The following is a 19,835-nucleotide window of genomic DNA, read 5'->3' as shown; positions in this document are numbered from 1 at the left end:
TTTTGGAAACTTGGAGTGTCGGCTATTAAAGCACAGAGTCTAAGGCATGGAGGAGGGGATGGTCCACTTTGCCTGGAGGCCAGGCCGCTCCACTGGTCCTGTGGGTTCCCCCACTCCGCCAGGCACCCCGCTTTCTTGCACCCAAGCTTCCCAAACGGCATGGGAAGAGGCAGCGGGCCAGAGCTCTGTTCACACACGGGACAACGAGCTTCGGTGCAGAGATGCTGGGGACGTGCCCGGAGTCACACAGCTCTCACGTGGTGGAGCCAGATATACCCCCTAGATGGCCTGTTCCCAAGCCACGCTCTTAACCCTTTGACCAAGTGCCACCTGCTCTCTCCTGGCACAAGCTGTAAACCCTGGAGACGCAGGGCTGGCCTGACTTTCCAATCAGAGGGAGCGGTTCAGCATGGGGACTTTGCTACATCCCCACCGTGCCCCCTGTGGTGGCTTCTGAAATTTGGAGAGCCCTGTCCCCCCCAACTCTCCACACACCCTTGGGTCTCCCTGCATTCCTCTGCAGCCCGAAACATGGCGGGGGCGGAGAGTGAGAGAGGCACCCACTGGGGCTCATGCTCCCCTTTCCCATGCGCCCTGCCCCCCTCTTCTGCACAAAGCCCTCTCGCTCACAGTCATGGTCACGTGAACTGGATCTCCCCATTTCACAGATGGGGAAGGGGGGTGTGCAGGCGGCCACATGGGGACCCGACTGCCCCAGTCACAGTTACAACAGCGTCAGCAAATGTGACCGTCACGAGCAACATCTCACAACTTCGAAGTCCACGTGTCTACACGCCCCTCAGAGGGGATGCAAAGACTAAGGATACGTTATCTCCCTGTGCCCCTCCTCGGCCTCATTCCACACGCGGAGGGTGCTGACTAGACACGCCCGAGGCTCCCAGTGCTTGTTCCACACCGTCTCCCCAAGGCCCTGTCCCGGGGACTGAGCCCCGGTGCCCATGGCGGAGACCACGTGCCGATCCATGCTGCTGGCACGGTCCCTGCTCACTTCCTGCTCCCCTTAAATAAACAAGATACATTCCAAGCCTCAGCTCGGGGTCTGCTTCTGGGGGAACCGAACCATGATGGGGGAAGAGCCAGGATCTGTGGCAGGCGGTTTCCGCCACGTGTCCACGTGGGTCCCTGGGGGCAGGGGGACGGGCTTGGCCCCGGCCGGTGGAGAGCACCCGTGTTCCTTCTCTGCACTCCCCTCCCCAGCCTTTGCAAGACAGGTCACGCCCCCTGATTCCCCACGTCTTCAGGTCTCTGTTTTCATTCTGGAGCGTTCCCATCTGCATCGTGTCCTCCCGAGTACTTCTAAGGGCGCTGGGAGATGATATCGCAAGCTGCTGGCCAGATGTGCTGGGGATCAAGCCCCATCCCCACCTCTGGAAGCTCAGGTTCTAATAGCGATGAGCACACAGCTCATCCCACATCCCCAGGGAGCCCAGAGCCTCCTGCTCCACACGGCTCCCCCTACCCCGTGCTTGGCCATACCCATCCAGAGCTTGCTAGGTGGGAAACACCGGCTCCCCCCACCCCAGGAGAATAAGTAGAAATGATGACAAAGGAAAGGGGAGGGGGTCTCGGACATCCCAGGCCGGTGGGGGACATTAGAGTGGAAACTTTCGCCTCTCTTTGAATAAACATTCCTTCCTGCCTCCTCTGGGGTTCAGCTTACACCCCTAGAGCACAGGATCTGACAGCGATTATCCCCGGCAGCTGCGACAGATAGTATTACCCCGTCTCGAATCACCCGCCCCCTGGAAATCCCCAGCCCATCTCACAGGGCAGGGGAGCCCCACTCCCCTGTCCCCCACCGACAGGCTTTGCCTCAGGAAGCCCGCACACATGTGCCTAGGGATGTAGGCACGTCTTGACTTGTTTGGTTTGGTCCAGAACATCAGTTGGACCAGATGCATTCACGGAAAGAAACTGGCATGCTCCCCCACATATCCCTACATTCCACTATTGCCGTATTTCATTGATTCTAACGCCTGAGGGCTTTTGTCGTTCCCCACACACACATTTTAACTTCTTTGAAACTGGTATGTGGCTTATAATCAACGCCATCCCTGAGTGGGGAATGAAATAGTGATGTAATTCAGGGTGCGGCTAAGAGTTTAGAGTGCATGAAATACGGTAGCTGAAGTGTTCAAATACAGCAAGGCTAAGGCTGCACCCCTTTTTCTTGCTGATACCCTACCTCGCTTCACCCAGATCAGTTCACTGCAGGCCTTTCATACCATCCTGTGGTCACAAGAATGGAGCCCTTTCTAATGGGCTCCCACTGGAAGTAGAAACGCTTAAGAAAGGGGGCAAAGGTGACTCTGGCAAATCAGAGACCCTCCCCCACCTCCAGCCCCATCCATGTGACCCGAGCACATGTTCACACACTTCTCATATGCAACCTCGCTGCCTCATGCTTAACTACCTCAGAAACTGCCCATTGCCCCTGGGGTAAACTCAAGACTTCCTATCAAAGACCCGAGCCCATCCCCTCTCCCTTGCCAAGCTAAGTCTCCCATCCAGGGCCCACTCGCCCCTTCCCTGAACACAGACACTCTTTCCTGCCTCAGGCCCTTGGCACATGCTGTTCTCCCAGTTCTCTCCAGCTGGAAAACTCCTATTCATCCTTCAGGGCCCCAGGCTACTCATCAAGCAACCATCATTTATTCTGCACCTGCTCTGAGAAAGCATAGCAAACAAAGCAGGCAGAGTCCTGCCCTCCTGGACTTTGCTTTCTAGGGGCGGGAGCCACAAAAAAATTACAGAATCCACAAGAAAAACAAGTGCCCTGGAGTGAAACTGTCGGGAAGAAGCCTCAGAAGGGTTGGCGAGTTGACATTTTAGATACAGTGGCCAGGGAGGCCTCCCAGAGAAGGTGATGCGGGAGTAAAGACCCGAAGGAGGGGGGAAGGGAGGCACGTGGTCATCTGAGGAGGGCATTCCAGGCTGGGGGAACAGCCAGTGCAAAGGCCTGAGATGGGATCGTGCTTGGAAGATTCAAGTGATAGCGAGGAGGCCAGAGTGCTTGTGAGGGAGAGGAAGAGAGGAGGCTGCATGGAAATAGAGACTGGGCTCCCCGGGCCTTGGGGTCCACTGGCTTCACGTAACTCTTTCCCCGAGAGAACTGGGATGGGGGCTGCGGGGCAGGGAGAGCTCAGACGAGAGCTGGGACCTTCTCAGAGCACAAGATGGTGTTTTCACAGGATCCCTGTGTGCAGAGCAAACTGAAGGGACCAGGGCAGGAGCCAGGAGCCTGGCTGGGAGGCTGTTGCAATACCGCCCACCTCCATCAGACGCTTCCTGCAGAAAAGTCTCAGCATTTGGAGTTTGGCCTATTGTCGTCATGGAAACACCCATTTCCCTTAGCAAGAGAGGGTCTCCACTCCTCCAAGTGTGTGCCCGGTGCATACAACCATGAGAGGCACAGGCATGAATGAATGAGTGAACGAACTGAAGAATGAATGAAGGGACCTGGAGAGGACAGTGTCATAACCAACCCTTGCTGGTTCTCCCAAGAGTAAGGCCAGCTGAGCTGGGGGCGGGGCGCGACCAGTCCAGAAGGGCTGGGTTTCTAACCGTGACCTCCATTCCCCAGAGAGGTATAGGGTTCTAACTCAGAAAACAGAGTCTTTTTCCCCCTCCTTGACATCCCAAAATTTCTTTCTACTTATTTGACACTTGGTAAAACGCTTCACAGAAAGAGCACTCAAGCTCTATTTTGGTCCTCACCTCCTTGACAGCGGCTTTAAGGAGAACTGTTGGATCTAGGCGAGGCTTTGTTTTTTTTTTTCATGGAAAGGCACATTTTAATTTTAGGTTAAGTTATTCTCAGCAACAATTTTCATAGCAACTATTAGTCCCCAGACGGCGACTCTGAACACATCCAACTTGGCATAGAGGTGGGGGTGGAATCTGTGTGGGAGCGGGCTGGACCACCCCTGCTCCGTGTCGGAGGGACCCTCGGAGCCGGGGTGGGGGTGGGGGGGCACGGGCCACGCTGCGATTGCCGCATCAGCTGGCGAGCACAGAGGGGCGGGCGCGGGGGCTGCCAGGCGCTCCTCCTGCCAGAGTTCAGATCAAGCCCGCTCAGCGGGCCTGTCAGGGTGAAGGCGCCAGGAGGGAGTCGCGGCATTTCTGGAGCGCGATGTGCCTGCATGGAACGCCCGCCCACACGCCTGCACTCTGTCCCCGCCGTTCATCTGCGACACACAGATATCCCTGGAGGAAAGGGGGAGACTCTAAAGCCACATCGCGTGCCTTTCCCGCGGCTGCCATACAAATAACCACAAACCGGGGCAGGGGTCGTGGAGGGGGGTGCGGGGATGGCTTAAGACAACAGAAATTCCTTTCCCTCCCCGTTCTGGAGACTGGAAATCTGCAATCAGCATCCCTGGGCAGAATCCAGGTGTGGGCAGGGCTGGGTCTCCCCAGGGACAGGGGCGGAGAAGGAGTTCTGGCCCCCCTCCCCAACTTCCTGATCTCTGGTGAGTGAAGTGAAAGTTGCTCAGTTGTGTCCGACTCTTTGCGACCCCATGGACTGTAGTCCACGGAATTCTCCAGGCCAGAACACTGGAGTGGGTAGCCTTTCCCTTCTCCAGGGGATCTTCCCGACTCAGGGATCGAACCCAGGTCTCCTGAACTGCAGGCGGATTCTCTACCAGCTGATCTCTGGCAGCTCCCAGCAATTTTGGTGCTTCTCGACTCCTGCCCGCATCTTCCCATCTCCGCTTATGTCTGCACGGGGCCTTCTACCTCCATGTGTCCCTACGTCTCAAACCTCCCTCTCCCCTCCCGGGTAAGGACACGTGTCACTGGGTTTTGGGCCTGGAGCATGTCACCATGAAATCCTTAACATGATTACTTTTGCAAAGACCCTGCTTCCAAACAAGCTCTCAGTCACGGGTACCGGGGTCAGGACCAGGACACACCTCTATGGGGACACCATTCAATCTTACACCCACCGTCAGGCCAGGGTGACATGGGCCCCGGTCAACACAGCACCCCACCCCACAGCCCCACCACTACACCAGCAAACATAGGCACCCCCAGACATACCCCCAACTTCCTTTGCCATTCACTATCCCACCTACTCAGGACCTCTGCTATTTCAGAGAATAACAAGGCCACCCTCCTGGAACCCCACCAGTACCCTGATGTCTGGTGGTCCTCAGCCCAGCACTCGGACGTCAGCTCCACCAGGCCAGTGGCCCTGAGGACTGGAGAAGGCGCTGCTGGTTAAGTGGCTCCTGGACTCTGCTCCCTTCCACCTCCATCTGCCCCCTGCCAACCGCCAGGTCCCAAGCCCTTTGCTTCCAGGCCAGGCCTCCTCGTCCCTCCAGGATCCCTGCACTCGCTCCTCCCTGGAGTCCCAGCCTCAGCCCTGCCTCCAATCTGCTTCCCTTGGTCTCACTAATACCCCCATCCTGGAAGGCCTGATTATCAGACTGCGCCCTCCCTTCACCCCATCAACTTGTTAACTCAGCGATCATTGCCACCCCTACCCCGTGCCCAGACCCTTCTGCAAGCTGACCAACTCTCCCCGGAAAGCCCACAGGCTTGCCACGCTCTGTACATGCTTTGAGACACATGTCCAGCATCACCTCCTCCAGGAAGACCTCCCTGATTCTTCTTCATCCCGCAGGCTGACTTGGTCCCTCCTCAGTGTTCCCACCGCCTTTTCAGCTTCCTTCACTTGCAGCCGGGTTCCCCACTCGTCCACCAGGGACCCCCAGAGGACAGGGTTGGGCCTCATTCTCTGAACAGCCACGGGCCCCCGGCCATGCCATGATTACTACTGAGAGCACGCACCATGGCCGCTTTGGCTGCCAGCACCTTCCTGGTTGGCCGCCGTCACTTGACGGGTGGCTGCAAGAGGCGGGTGACTGACAGACTGGTATGCGGGTGAACCAGGAGCTGTCTGTTTGGACAGTCATCCCCTTCCAGAGAAGCCACCTTCGCCAGCTCTCCCTGGAGCTCCGACTAAGGGAAGGGGCCACACAAAAGAAAGGAAGCCTTGGACCACTCGGCAGGACCCACCCGGGCGTTTGCTGAAGGATGCTGAGCCCACGTCAGCTCACCCCCGGGTCCGCCCCCTGCCCTGTGCAGATGTATGAACGTTGCCCCATCCAGGGATCTGAGGCTCGGGGTCCTTCCAGGGAGGAGGCCTGAGAGGCCCTGCCCTGCAGGGGGGGCCAGGCCCGCGACTCAGATCAGGTTTCAGGCTATGTAGACGACCCACCCGGATCCCTCCCGGAAAGCCCCTTCTCCCACAGCTGGCGCCAGCTGGCTCCAACTCGCTCACCCCGGGCAGGTGGTTTGCCAGCTTTCCTGAGCACAAAGGTCACCCACCGGTGCAGTTGTCACAAAGGAGACCTTTACCAGCGGCAGGTGCTCTAATTACTTATCAACAGACATGCCGACAGCCCCTCCCCGCCGGGCCCAGGACAAGCCCAGCTTTTCATGAGTTCAAATTTCTCCCTCTTTTATCTACCAAGTAGGGCCAAGGAGGCTGGCAGGACTGGAAAAGGGGGGAGCATGTCCCCAGTCGGCTCCAAGTGGGAGACAGAAGCCCCCCCCAACTCCGAACGGGACACTCAGAGCTGGAACCACCTGCAGGAGGCTTCTCCAAGAACCCCAGGCACTGCCCTTGATTAAGCAAAGTATCTTGTGCAAAGAACTGAAATAAACATCCCTGGATTTAATACACCGCTCTATGTAAAAAGGAGGTGGTGGGGGGTGGGGAGTGGGCAGTCATCAGCCGCAGTAATACTAGAAAAGCAACAAAATTTTAAAGGCCTAAGGAAAAGGAAATGCCCACTCATTGCTAACAATCCCTCTGTCTGTCCCTTGTGGTAATAATTTTCCAGCTAAATCAGGAAAGAGGCACTGGTTTAACCCATTCATTCAGTCAATACACATTTACTGAGAGACCGCCAAGTGCTTTGAGGGGGCTGAGCCCGTGCTGGTCCTGATACCAGCCGTGCTCACCGGCCCTCCCAGGGATGCCCCAGCCTGCCACGCCTCCTCCCCCAAACACTTCAGGACACCCCATGAGCAGGCTACGGCGAGGAGGGCACTGCAGCCAGGCAGGCAACTTCCGGGCTCCACTCCTGCGTCCCACAGACCCCACTGCATTCTTTGTCTCAGCATGGGAACCCCCACGTGGTCTCTGTGACTGCCTGTCTGCTCCCCAACCTTCCCGGAGCCCCCCAAAGACCCCACCTGAGGCCTGGCACGTTCGGGTCCTCAGGATGCAGGTTGGAATGTGCATGAATGAGAGTGTGAGTGGAGGAAGGACATTCTCAGCTGGCCCCCAACCACCCCCAACCTATAGTAGGGAGGAGACACAGGTGTGGTACCCGCCGCAGGCTCGGTGAGCATCCCGCATCAGTGCCAAACAGAGTCTGGCCATGAGGCCCCTTGCCTGCCTGTTCGGGGGATCCCAGGAAGAGGGCGTCCACTGTGGATCCTGCCAGCCCCCCAAACCCAGCACAGAGGCGGGCAGCCCCAGATGTCACCAGTCCCCTGGCCACGGTCGCCTTGAAGCAGCGTCAGCAGAGAAGATGGGTTTAGTGACACCCACTGCCCATGGGGCTCCTCGCCCGAATGCAGAAGGAGCCCCAAGCAGGAGAAGGGACCACGTGAACCCTACACCAAGGTCACACACACACACAGCAGCTTCCAAACCAGGTAAAGACATGCCAGCTCCCTCCCGGGACAATGGGGAAGTTGACAAAGCTCGGGGCAGATGCCCTGCTCAACTCCTATCACGGAGCTCACAGAACCAGGATCACAGGGCCTCCCGGGCAGGGTCCTGCCTGCCCTCCAAGCTGGGCTTTCCTGCAGGTGTGGACACAGTAATGGGGCGGAGGCAGGGCTTCCCGAGGCCCCAGAGGCACTCGGAGGGGAGCTAGACTCTTCCTGTCTCCTGAGTCCTCCTACTCCAGGTGGCCAGCCTCGCTACAGATCCAGCCATGGCCGGAGCCTCTCTCAGCGCTAATCCTCACCTCTGACACTGAATATTTACAACAGTCTGGGCCTTCTCCACGCACACCCCTGCCCTTCACAGGGTCATGGAGCCCGCTTTACAGATAAGGAAACTGAGGCTCACCCAGGTGACATGATGCAATCCGGCTCAGTCCCGGGTCTAGACTCTCTGGTTCCCTCCGCGTTACTCTGGGAACAGCAGGTAAATGTGCTCACTGTTGGGATGGGTCCCAGGAGCCTCAGGGGGCAAAGAGTCCAGCTGCAGGACCGCTCAGAGCTCCTCCAACCCAGATGGCAAAATCCCACGTAGGCTGGCTGAGCACTGCAGTTATTTAGCCAAGAACATCTGGGCTGTGTCCTGAGGCCCAAAGACAGGCCCTGATTCCCTTCACCTCCCCGAGAGCTGGGCAAGGAGAGCGATGCCCCAGTGCTGGCCGGAAGGCAGAACGAGACCCCTGTGCACAGGCCCAGGGTTCACTTGGCCCCCACAGGATGAAGGCTTCCCAGAGGCCAAGGCTTTCCCAGGGTGGGAGCGGGGCCGTTCATCCACGGGTGCCCAGACACTGACCCCCGATGTCCCTGTGGGTGGAGGTCACGGCTGCCCCGCACTGGCTCCCTGGAGGGCATTGGAAGCAAACTTTGCCCACAGAGCTCTGGGTCTCCTGAAAGCCCTCGGGGGCCCTGCGGCCTGGAGACCCCCATCCTGAGCCCAGCGCACCTGCCTACGGGCTCTGAGAGCTGGACCTCAAGCTCCCTGCCCAAGAAGAGGGGTTGCTGGGCAATCCTGCCTCGCCATCTCAGGGACGAGTGAAGGGAGAATGTGGGACTGACTCAGCACAGCCTCAGGGTCGCCGTGTGACTCTTCACATACCATCTAAGGGCAAGGACCCCGAAGCCCAGGGGTGGTCAGCCAGGGAGCCCTGAGACGGCTGGGGTCCACCGCTCACTGCTCTCCTGGTCCGCAACACACGGCCTCTATCAGTCAGCCCCGCCCCGTCCCCTTTGGGAAGAGTGTCCCGCAGCCCCCGGACCCGGGCTGGGTGCAGAGGGCACCTGGCTGCGGGCGGGATCTTCTCTCACAGAGCGAGAAGAGAATTCAGCGAAACGGCTGCTGTTGAGGGGGACAGGGAGAGGGACCCCTGTTTCAGGTGGCGGTGATCACTCATGTCTCGGGAGGCCCGCACAGGGAGGCCAGGACCGCACAGGACCAGCAGCAGAGGGGCTGGGGTAGTGAGAGTGGAGGCCGAAGGAGCCCACGGCAGGGCTGGGTCCCGGGAGGAGGGGGACACATGCCTGAATCCTTGGAACATCTCCCCAAAAAGGACCAAGGCTCAGGAAGCTTCCAGAACACTTCCAAGGTCACCGATCAGGGCAGAGGCTTGGGGCAGACTGTCCTTCCTCTCCATACCACATGGCCTCGAGGGCCAGCACTTGGGGAAGAGATAGTCCCCACTCCCATGTGAGTGGGAGCCTTCGTCTTGGTAGGGAGGTGCGAGGGGGTCCCCCTGGCAGTCGCAGTCCCTGGGGGCACTGCCCCCACTGCAGATCCGCCCGCCTCGGCCAGCCCCCGATGGCACGTGCAGCTGGGCCCTCTCTGCTGCAGTCTGGACTCTGTACTGACACACACCCAGTCAAGCCACCCGTTGGAGGGCAGTGATAGCCACAGCCATGCCGTTTCTGTGGCCACGGTTGCTAAGGGGTGTCCTGGAGGTCACCACCACACGTGCCCAGTGGTCCCCCGATGGGAACCCTTAGAAGGGTGGCCACGCGCTCTCAGCCTGCTCTCAGAGACCCTCCTTGACCGCCTCACCACCAAAGAGCCCCAGCCACCATCCAGGCTTTCTCTGCATATACAGCTGACCCTTGAACAAGGAATGCAGGCACTGGGGTGCCAACCTTTCTCAGAGCCGAAAATCTGTGTATAACCTAGCGTCGGCCCCGCACACCCACAGCTCTGCATCGGCAGATTAGACCAGCTGCAGGTCTGTTAGCACTTAATGATGGAAAAAATCCAAGTGTTTAAGTGGCCCCGCAAAGTTCAAACCTGTGTTGTTCAAGGGTTAACTGTATTTCCTTAGTAAAACCTACCCCTACCAGCAGTTACCTGGGACTTCCATTTGTTGATTTATCTCTTGTTTTGTGCCCCTCACACCAGACAGAAAGCTCTAAGAGGGCAGGGACCTGTAGGTGGCCTGTTATTTCTCTATCCTAGAGCTTAGAGAGCGGCCTGTAGGGAGAGGCCCTCAGTGCACTGTGGATGGATGGATGGAAGAATACATGGATGGATGGACGACAGGTGATGGATGGATGACGGATGGATGATGGTTGGGCAGGTAGATGAGAGACTGATGGCTGCATAGATAGATGCGTGGGTGGATGAATGGCTGGATGGTAACATGAGTGGATGGGTGGGTGGATGGACAGATAGGTAGATGGGATAGACAGATTGATGGACAGGTGAGTGGAAGAATGAATGAATAGAAAGAATAAAAGTCAAGAATAAGGGAAGGAAAGACGGAGGAAGAGAGCACCCACATCTCCTGCCACTCTTGGCAAAGACTAACAGCAGGGCACTGTGCAGTTTCAAAAGGAAGAAAAACAAGCCTGGAGCGCTTCTTGGAGGAGGTGGCCTTTGAGATACCCCCTGAATGCTGAGCACAGATTGGCTAGATGGGGAAGGTCCGACCAGATTCTGCATGTTAACTGGGGCCTTTTGGAGTTTTCCTGATCACCTTCCCACTATATCAACACCGTTTTTATAAAGCTAATTTCCCGATGCACCTCCACTCCCAGGACCCCTAAATCTTGCTCAAATCTATTTTGTGTACACATAAAATGTATTTATCAATATTGTTTGTTTTTTCCCTCCCCTGGATTGGAATGCAAATTTCAACTCATACATAATGCAAATTCTCCAATCCACACAAATCAAATGAAAAGGAGCTTGGTTGGCTGGTTCTCCCGTTTCTTCACAGGACGTGTGGAGGGCCACGCTTGGGGGACGCCAGCCTAGGCACAGCCTCTGCAGTGCCTGTCATCACCTGGTAACGCTGCTGTAAAGGATGCTTCTTCCTTTCATTATTTCTCAACCCAGCGTCTCAGGTGGTTTGCTGAGGAGCCTGATTCCCAATCCACTGTAACTGAATAATCAATTGCTGCTTCCTTAATAACTGAATTTATTAAATGCAGAATATATACAGCTGATCATTCAAGGAACTAATTTGCAAGTCAGAGCTTTTGAGGGATGGTCTAAAGAGAAGATCCATATGCTTCATAAATCTGGGAAGAGAAGGAAGAAGGGAGGAACAGCAAGACAGGGAAATAAATTTCCGAGGCGTGATTTGCGTCAATAAATATAATCTCACGCCATGGCCCCGGGTGCCATGGCAGACAACCGTCACACTTACTAACGAAGTGGCATGCTGAGCCTGGACCAAAACTCAAGACGTGGTGCACTGAGGCATTCATGGAACCTCCCCTGAGCTGCCCAGAGCCAGGCCCCTCCTTGGAGGGACTTCCGAATTCCAGAGCCTGAAGCCCTCTACACGGGAAGCACCAGTCCCCACGGCCGTCATGGGCTGGTTGGTCCAAAAACCTGCCTTAAAAATGTAATGTTAAAAGGATTTCCCTGGTGATCCAGTGGTTAAGACTCTGCGCTTCCACTGGAGGGGTCTCCTGGTCATCACTAAATTCACAGATGGCTCCAAGGCAAATGCCGGAGCTACTGAAGTGCCCTGAGCCCACGACCCAGCACAGAAAGGAGAAGACGCCCGAGCAGGGGGCAAGGGGGCCCAGGTGAACGAGGCCGCCACCTCACCCCAGAGCAGGGCGGAGATGGGCAAATGGGTCTGGAGGAGGCGGGGGAGCTTGAGCCAAACAGAGCCTCACACCTGTGCACACAAGGGTGTTAAGAGACTTTTCCAGAGAAACCTTCCCTCCCGGTCAGCAGGGGGTGAGGACGCCAGCCCAGCCCTGCTCCTTGCAGGGCACCAAGCCAGACAGCCCATCCTGCCTCTTCCAGATAAGGGTTCTGACCAGTGGGCACCCCCGGCCTGGGCAGGCCGGCCTGACCGCCAGCTCCATCCTGTAGGTGAGGTCCCTGCGTGTGTCAGGGAAGGAAAGACGGCTGCCCTGCATGAAAACCTCTTGCTGCCCTCTGCTGCCCATGTCTCCAGGGCCGAAAGGAGATAGCCAAGTGGTTCACGCATTCTCACAACACCCTGCCCCCTCACCCACCCTCTGGGCCCTGGATGGGAAAACCTCAAACCCTGCTCTGAGTAAGAAGGACTGAGAAATTCCCGCTGAGTTTCTCAAATCACCAGCCAGAGAGCACCCCAGAGCCGCAAATTAATGGTGATGCCCTGTGACAGGTGACAGACCGTCTCCATGGTGCCCCCGATGCCCATGTCTGCAGGGCACCGGGCTGAGTGGCCAGGGCTGGAGCCCGCACCCCACCGGTGGATGCCAAGTGGCCCCAAGGAATGTGGGGAACATCTGGGGAGGAGCAGCAAGCAGGACTGAGGGAGACCCTCCAGGGGCGGGCACCTCCAGGGTCTCCTCTCATGGGGGGGACTTCCTCCTACCCCCCGGCCCCCCTGCAGGTGGAAGCCCTGTAAAAGCATCTGCCCACAGTGACTCAGGCCTCAGCGCTCCTGCAGGAAATGCTGCTGGCACGCTGGATACAACCATGCCGTCCAGAACTGGACAGCCTGGGTTCGAAGCTCAGCTTAGCCATTTGCTAGCTGTGTGACTCGAGGCCAGTCGCTCAACCTCTGTGCACCGAGGCTTCCCTACCTGTCCAATGAGCACAGTAATCAAGGCACCTGTCCCACTGGGACGGTGGGATTGTGAAGGGAGTCAGTTCACCCTGAGGCCCGGCGCGCAGTCAGCTCACAGGTGCGAGCCGTCTGTGTCACTGCCCCTTAGGCTGCTGATACCCGAGGGCAGAGTCTGCTGGAAAGATTCAGCTGCCCGCGCCGAATGGCCACACTTCTCAGCTGGGACCAGAAGTCTGCCTGCTCGGCGTCGTTGTGGAACGAGGGCCCTCGACTTCGGCAGTGCTGACTCAGGACGCGGTGATTCTTTGCTGTGGGCGTGCCTTGCAGGATGTCAGCAGTGCCCCAGGCCTCCACCCGCGAGGTGCCAGCAGCATGCCCTGCGAGTCGTGACAACTGGAAACTGCCCTTGAGTGAGAAGGTCTCCCGGATCCAGAGTGAGGAGGGACGTCTGTGTGCCTGTCTGTGTCTAGGGGGAGAAGGAGGAGGGGAGAAGGGGCAGGGGAGACAGGGGAGGGAAGAAGGGGGAGGGGAAAAGGGGGAGGAGAGAAGAGGGACGGGCCGGGGAGATGAAGGGGAGGGAAATACAAGGGCGAGAGTGTGACAATGGGGAGGGGAGAGGAGGGGGAGGGGAGTCAAGATGCAAGAGAAAAGAATCTCTTCTGGGAACCACATCCCCGTTGACAAAAGTCAAGTTTACATCCAAGACCACCCTCACAGCTGGTTCCACAAGGGGGTCCTGTGAGAGGCCCTGATACAGAAAGGGTTTTGCCGTTGTCCCTGCACCCAGCGTGGAAAGGGAGTGATCTGGGTGTTTTGTTTTAAATCGACTTCTTATATTAGAAGGTTCTAGAGTTAGGTTCAGTCGCTCAGTCGTGTCCGACTCTTTGCGACCCCAGGGACTGCGGCTCAGCAGGCTTCTCTGTCCATGGAATTCTCCAGGCGAGAATCCTGGAGTGGGTTACCATTTCCTCCTCCAGGGGATCTTGCTGACGCAGGGATCGAACCTTCATCTCCGGGTGCAGGTGGGTTCTTCACCTGCTGAACCATCGGGAAGTCTTCTGGAATCTCCTGTGTGCAGGTGGGTTCTTCACCCGCTGAACCATCGGGAAGTCTTCTGGAGTTGTAGGAAAGTTGCAGAAACAGTTCCGAGAATCCCCAGAACGCCCGCACCCCAGCCCCGCCACTGTCAGCTGTCTGCGTTCCCACGGTGCGTTTATCAAAGCTAATGAGGCAAGACCGATGATACCGTGATAATTAACCAAAGCCCATGCTCCATTCCAGTTTCCAGCTTTCCCCTCGCGTCCCTTGGGTACCCCGGGACCCGTCCAGGACACCAGGCGACAGTCCTCACATCCCCCAGGCCCCCGGGGCTGTGATCGCTTCTCACTGTCTGGGCACCTCACGACCCGGGCAGCTTTGAGAAGCTCTGTGCGGGCGTCTGGCAGACTGCCCCTCAGGGAGGATTTGCTGGATGTCTGCTCATGACCGGACAGGGGCACGGGTTTGGGGGGACGAGCCTGGAGGGGAGGTGCCCTCCCCCCACCATGTCAGGGGCGCTGCCGTCCACGTGACCCGGCACTGCAATTGACCTTGACCCCGTGGCCGAGGTCGTGCTGGCCCAGGATTCTCCACGTGCAGCTCCTCTCCCCCGACTCTGCGCTCTTTGCAGGGAAGCTGCCAGGCACAGCCCCCACCAGACGGCGGGGAGGCGGGCACCCCTCCAGGAGGGCAGAGGGTCCCCGTGAGTCACTGGGGTCTCCACATGGTTTGTCTCTTCCCTGATCTGGGCGTCTCCAAGCTGAATCTCTCAGAACGACCAGCCTGTCTGAGCACTAACCCCTCAAGCCCCAGACCAATGGCCCTGAGTCTCTTCTGATGGGAAGGGAGGGACTGTGGCCGACCCGCCCACAGGCCTTCGCAGCCCGGAGCCACTGGAGGAAGAAGTCGGTCCAGGCTCTCCAGCTGGATGTCACGGCCTCTTGTCGCAGTCCCAGGACCGGGGATCCATTCTGACCCTGACATGCTACCTCCCCACCCCACTCCAGCCAGACTGACCACTCTACCTTGCCCCCCAAGTGACTCCCCCTTCCCACCACTGTGCTTCCGCTCCTCCCAGCCCTCCCCTCACCCCCACCCCTCTTATAAAACCCTCCCCCTTTCTGCAAGGTCCAGCTGGTGAGGACGGGCCAGCCAGCTACCCCTGCTCATTGTAATCTGAACGTGTTGTTTCCAGGGCTAGAGGAGGCTGGACGCGGCCATGAATTCAGGATGGAACCCTGGAGGCATTGCACCCAGAGCCGCCCCCTCGGGGGGTTCCTCCTCCCCCCGAAAGGCCTGAGCGTCTGATAACAAACCTCCGTGGGGAGGACTCCTGGGGATGAGGGACTTGGATGTGGGAGGCGGGGGACAGGCTGTTCCGGAAAGCTCACAGTGGGGGAAGGCTGGGGGACCCACTATTTAAATGCTTAACTGCTGTCATGATCCCCCACCCAGATCTTTCAGATGCCTCTTGGCAGGGAGAAACCAGGCCTCCTGGGGTGGGGTGGGGGGTCTTAAGCCCAGCCGGGTGAGGAAGGAGCTGAATCCAAGCAGTGCAGGGGGCCAAGTGGGGTCTCCACCCGGAACACTGGCTCTGACTGGGACCACCACACTGCCTCCCGAGGCCCCATCTGGACAACAGAGACCAAGCCACTCAGCCCAGTGATTTGTCTGCTGGGGGGATTTTCCCGTTCGACTGTTTCAAACATTTCAAAACGAAATACAGCAACGATTTCAGATGCCCCCCTGGAGGACCCAGGCCGGCTGGAAACTCCTGCCCGTACTAATTGTTAGAATCACTCATCAGGGGCTGTGGCTGGGGAAGAGCATTTGCTCCTGCAGTAAACAGTGGTCCCTGCTTACAACTATCACCCTGGCGCTATGAAAAACTTCCACTGAAACAGGAATATTTTTAAAGGGGTAGGGGGTAAGGAACACCCTCTTGACCCAGCCCCCCCGTCCCAAGAGCAGACATCTCACTGCAGACATAGGCACTTCTGGCCCCGGGGCTCTGTGCACTCTGCCCTGCCCACCCAGGCCCCAACTGCACCAGGTCCAGAATTCCCTCTCTCCCAGCCACGCCCGTCTGCCAGATCCTTGAGCTCTCCGAGGTGCCTGCCACAGGCCCTTGGCTCAGGCAGCAGCCTCTGCCTGGACGACCCTCGCCCCCCTCCCCTGCCCTCCTGCCTCAAGGCCACCCCCGGCCAGTCCCGCTCCGTCCCCTCCGGGCGTGCGTGTGCGTTAGTCGCTCAGTCGAGTCCCACTTTTTGCGACCCCATGAACCGTAGCCCACCAGGCTCCTCTGTCTATGGGATTCTCCAGACAAGAATACTAGAGTGGGTTGCCATTCCCTTCATCCAGGGGCCACTCCAGAGTAGCAGTTCTCAAACTGCAGGCGCATCATCAGCAAGCCTGCCCTGAGGGCATGAAAACACATCTCCAGGCCGCGCCCTGCGGTTCTGATTCAGCAGGTCTGGGGCTGGGCAGAGAGCTTGCATTTGCAGCACAATCCTAGCGGATGCTGCGGTGGTAGCTGGTCCTGGGAGCCCCACTCAGAACCACTGTCCTAGCATGCTCGCCCCACGTCTGACCCATAACAGAGGGCCCCCGAGATGGGGCTCAGGGCCACGCACCCCTCTGCTCTGCCAGACCACAATGCTAACTCACCAGTCGGCAGAGAGTGCTGGGCACTCTGGGGGGCGTCTCTCTCGGTCACTGCTGGTCTCCCCAGGGCTGGGCATGGCGCCTGGCAGTGGAGGTCAGCACAGATCTACTGAATGGAGCAGAGACCATGACAGATTCTAGGAGGATGCTCCAGAAAGAAGACGGGGGTAGAAGAGGGTCCTAGCCTCATGTAAGCTTGAGAGACAGAGGCGTAAGCGGAAGTAAACTGCTCCTTTACAGGACTCGTCAGGGCCTTTACTGGCCAGGGGACAATGCACCTCTTGAAGAGTGCACCCAACCCCCACACGTGGATGACTGAGGATCTCTTTTTACATAGAGCACCTTACGGAGTTCCTGTCCCAAAGAACCCGTTGTTCGGAAGGGCTGATGGCACACACTCACACACGCACACACACAAGTATGACACAGTTCTACATACAACACCAAAGTAAACCCACATCGTGCATCAGCTTCTCAGTCACTAACAGCCTTTGACGCCGGTTCCCGGGGCAGAAAGCCACGTGCTGTATCAGTGGCTGCAGAGACACCATTTCTTTAACCAGTCCCCTGCAGGAAACCAATTTGGGTCGTTTCCAATTTTTCACCATCACAAACAATTACCAGAAGCATCTTCTTGTCTGTGCACGTCAGGTCACTTGCGCGAGTGTCTGCTCTGCAGAGCTTCGTGACGCCGTAAAGTTCTGTCCGTTGTACGTGCAGTAGTACTGGACACAGTAGAACACGGGGGCCTGGAGGTGCAAGGCTTATCCACAGGCCGCATGGCAACCCGGTGTTCCTGGCACGGAACTCGGTACTGTAGGAGGGAGCCGCCACTTCCAGAGAATTCTCGATGGAATGAGGGGCCCCCAACAGGGAAGGGTCATCCTGGCACCCACAGACGGCCCCCTCACCTCCTGGTCGTGCTCCCACCCGGCCACCGCCCAGCCAGCCTGCCCTCTCAGACAAGTGACAGGTGACGATTCTCAGCCTCCAGGGACCCCAGGTTCCTGAGATGGGCGGCGGGTGCACCGCTGCAGCTCAGAGGACCCGGGCCCGCCCCACCCTCTCGTCCCTGTGCCGGGCACCTTGTGGGGACCCCTCCCAGGGAAGCATCTTGGAGAGCACACGCTCCCTCCTCACTCACTTCATCTCTGAAGGACTCCTGCACGCGATGGGGCCTTTCCCTGATCTGTTCCTCTTCCTCTTCTGGGGTGGCCCTGCCCAATTCCACCCCCTCAGCGACTCACCTCGGAAGCAGCCCACAAAGTGACTGCACAGATATACTCAGGGCTGCCAGGGCCCGAGAACGGACCTCTTGCCAGAGCATGACCCCCAGGCCCCACGTCGCTGATTAACTGGACTCTGGCTAGACTGAACACACACCCCAGTCCTTCTCCATTGCACAGATGGGGAAACTGAGGTCTGCAGGTTTCCTTCTTGTCAACCTAACCCAGTTAGGTTTCTGGGAAACAATGTGCTCAGCTGAAACCCCAGCCTCCTCAGACTCCATGCCTCCGGGGGTGGCGGTGTGACCCGGTTCTGACCCACAAGACAGAAATGAAAGCCACTGGGTGGGGCTGCTGAGATAGCTTTTTTAAAAGGTTAGGCTCTCTGAAGTCTTCCCTTTACTCCTCACCTCCCTACCTCTCTCCCTCCTGCTTGGAATACAGACGTGAGGCCTGGAGCTATGGCAGCCACCTTGTAAACGGAAGGGTAAAGCCACACATTGAGGCCAGCAGAGCAGGAAAGCAAGAGGCGCCGGGGACAGAAGCTGCTGCCCAGCAATAGCTGGCTCACCCCAGATGTTTTCTAGAATGGGGCAAGTACAGTCTTAACCAGTTAAACCACCAGTGGCCAACTGCCCCCAGAGCAAGGGGCTAAACTGAATTTGAATCTGATGGACAAGAGGCAGCTGAAAACTGATGCCAAAGGGATCCAGAGCGCTTTGAAGGACAGAGATGTCAGGGAGACAGGTAACATTTGGGAGCATCTACTACACCCAGGCGCCAGTCTCTATCTTTACAACTACCCAATCAAGACACCAACAGATCGTATTCTACCAATTACAGAAAGGAACACTAAGGCATCCTGGTCATCTTGGTCCAAAACTTTCTTCCCACATAACAGCTTCCCCTCAATCAAGAGCAGCATCTCATGACTTAGAGTGAGGCCTCCTGTGCCCATGAGATGAGATCCTCTAACAACGGGACAAGGCAAAATGCAGCCTTACTCCCCCAATCCAACCTCCATTCTGTCAATACCGGTGTGTGTATTTCTTTAAAAAAGAAAAAACAAAAACTCCTGGTTGTTCAATTCCTTAGGAAAATTTTATGATGACTTCTCACAAAACAAATTCCTCTAGAATTTGTTCCTTCACATCGCAGAGCACAGAGACAGAACAAGAAGAAAGGATGGAGCTCAGAAGACACTGTTTAAGTCCCTGGATCAAGCCGTACCTGAAGCTAGAGTTCTACCCCTAGAACTGCCCATCACACAAACCCGCATGCTCCTCTTCTTTCTTTTTCTTAACTTGAGCTGGCCTTCTGTCATCTGCGCATGAAAGGATATCATCCTACAGGACCCACTTTGGAGATGAAGAGCCTGAAGTCCAGAGAGTTCTGTCTTAGCCTGAGTCATTCAGCTTTTTGGTGGCAGAGGAGGGACAAGGTCTCTGCTCTAACTCCTGCTCCAGGGTCCTCGCCATCCTTCGTACCGCCTGGGGCTGCTCCCCGCAGCAGTCCAGCTAGCACCCTGGCACCGCGGTGGTTCAGGCAACGTCTTAACCAAAAGGCCTGATTCTTTTGGCTTCAGTGAAAGCCTGAGCTTTTCTCATTAGGTGGCAAAGCAAAAGGGAACCCGCTGTTCTTGGCAGACTCACGCCAACTTCTAAACAGCCCCAACCACAGATGCAAGAGCCCCGTGTGCCCAGATGTTTCTCGCCTGTTTGTACCCGACATCTCACCTTCTCAAGTACATGAAAGACCTCGGGCTGGCCGCATCCCCGCTGTTTTTATTTCATACCCAAATATCCTGACATTTGCCTCTCGGCTGGGGAGACCTGCAGACTATCTGGGGATGTTTGGAAGATAACCATTCCATGGGATCCAAAGATATGTCTCATGGACATAAATCTTAGGAAGTCTCTATGGAAACACACGAAAATGCATGTTGTTTTTATTAATACTCACAACGAAATGTCTCTGGGATACACCACTCGTTTAAACCACACCAGAAGAGCCAACGTGTTTCCCGTTACAGAGGATCCATGGGGTTTTTTTAATTACGGATGGAGCAACCTACAGAAAAGAAACCGCCCCAGTCCAGGAGGCCTGGGTGATGGGGTAATTGCTAGGTTGAAGC

The 19,835-nt window shown here is 57.2% G+C and overlaps 1 protein-coding gene across 2 annotated transcripts in view; it reads right to left on the bottom strand.

Moving 5' to 3' along the window:
* The window catches only part of SORCS2 (sortilin related VPS10 domain containing receptor 2), a 495,738-nt gene that overhangs the window by 425,555 nt on the left and 50,348 nt on the right, over positions 1-19,835 (bottom strand). The gene's annotated exons all lie outside the window — the stretch shown is intronic.

The sequence above is a fragment of the Bos indicus x Bos taurus genome, chromosome 6 (assembly GCF_003369695.1).
Source record: "Bos indicus x Bos taurus breed Angus x Brahman F1 hybrid chromosome 6, Bos_hybrid_MaternalHap_v2.0, whole genome shotgun sequence".
NCBI classification, from domain to species: Eukaryota; Metazoa; Chordata; class Mammalia; order Artiodactyla; family Bovidae; genus Bos; species Bos indicus x Bos taurus.
The sequence above is the reverse complement of the archived record's forward strand: the minus strand, read 5'-3'. Positions and strand labels throughout refer to the sequence as shown.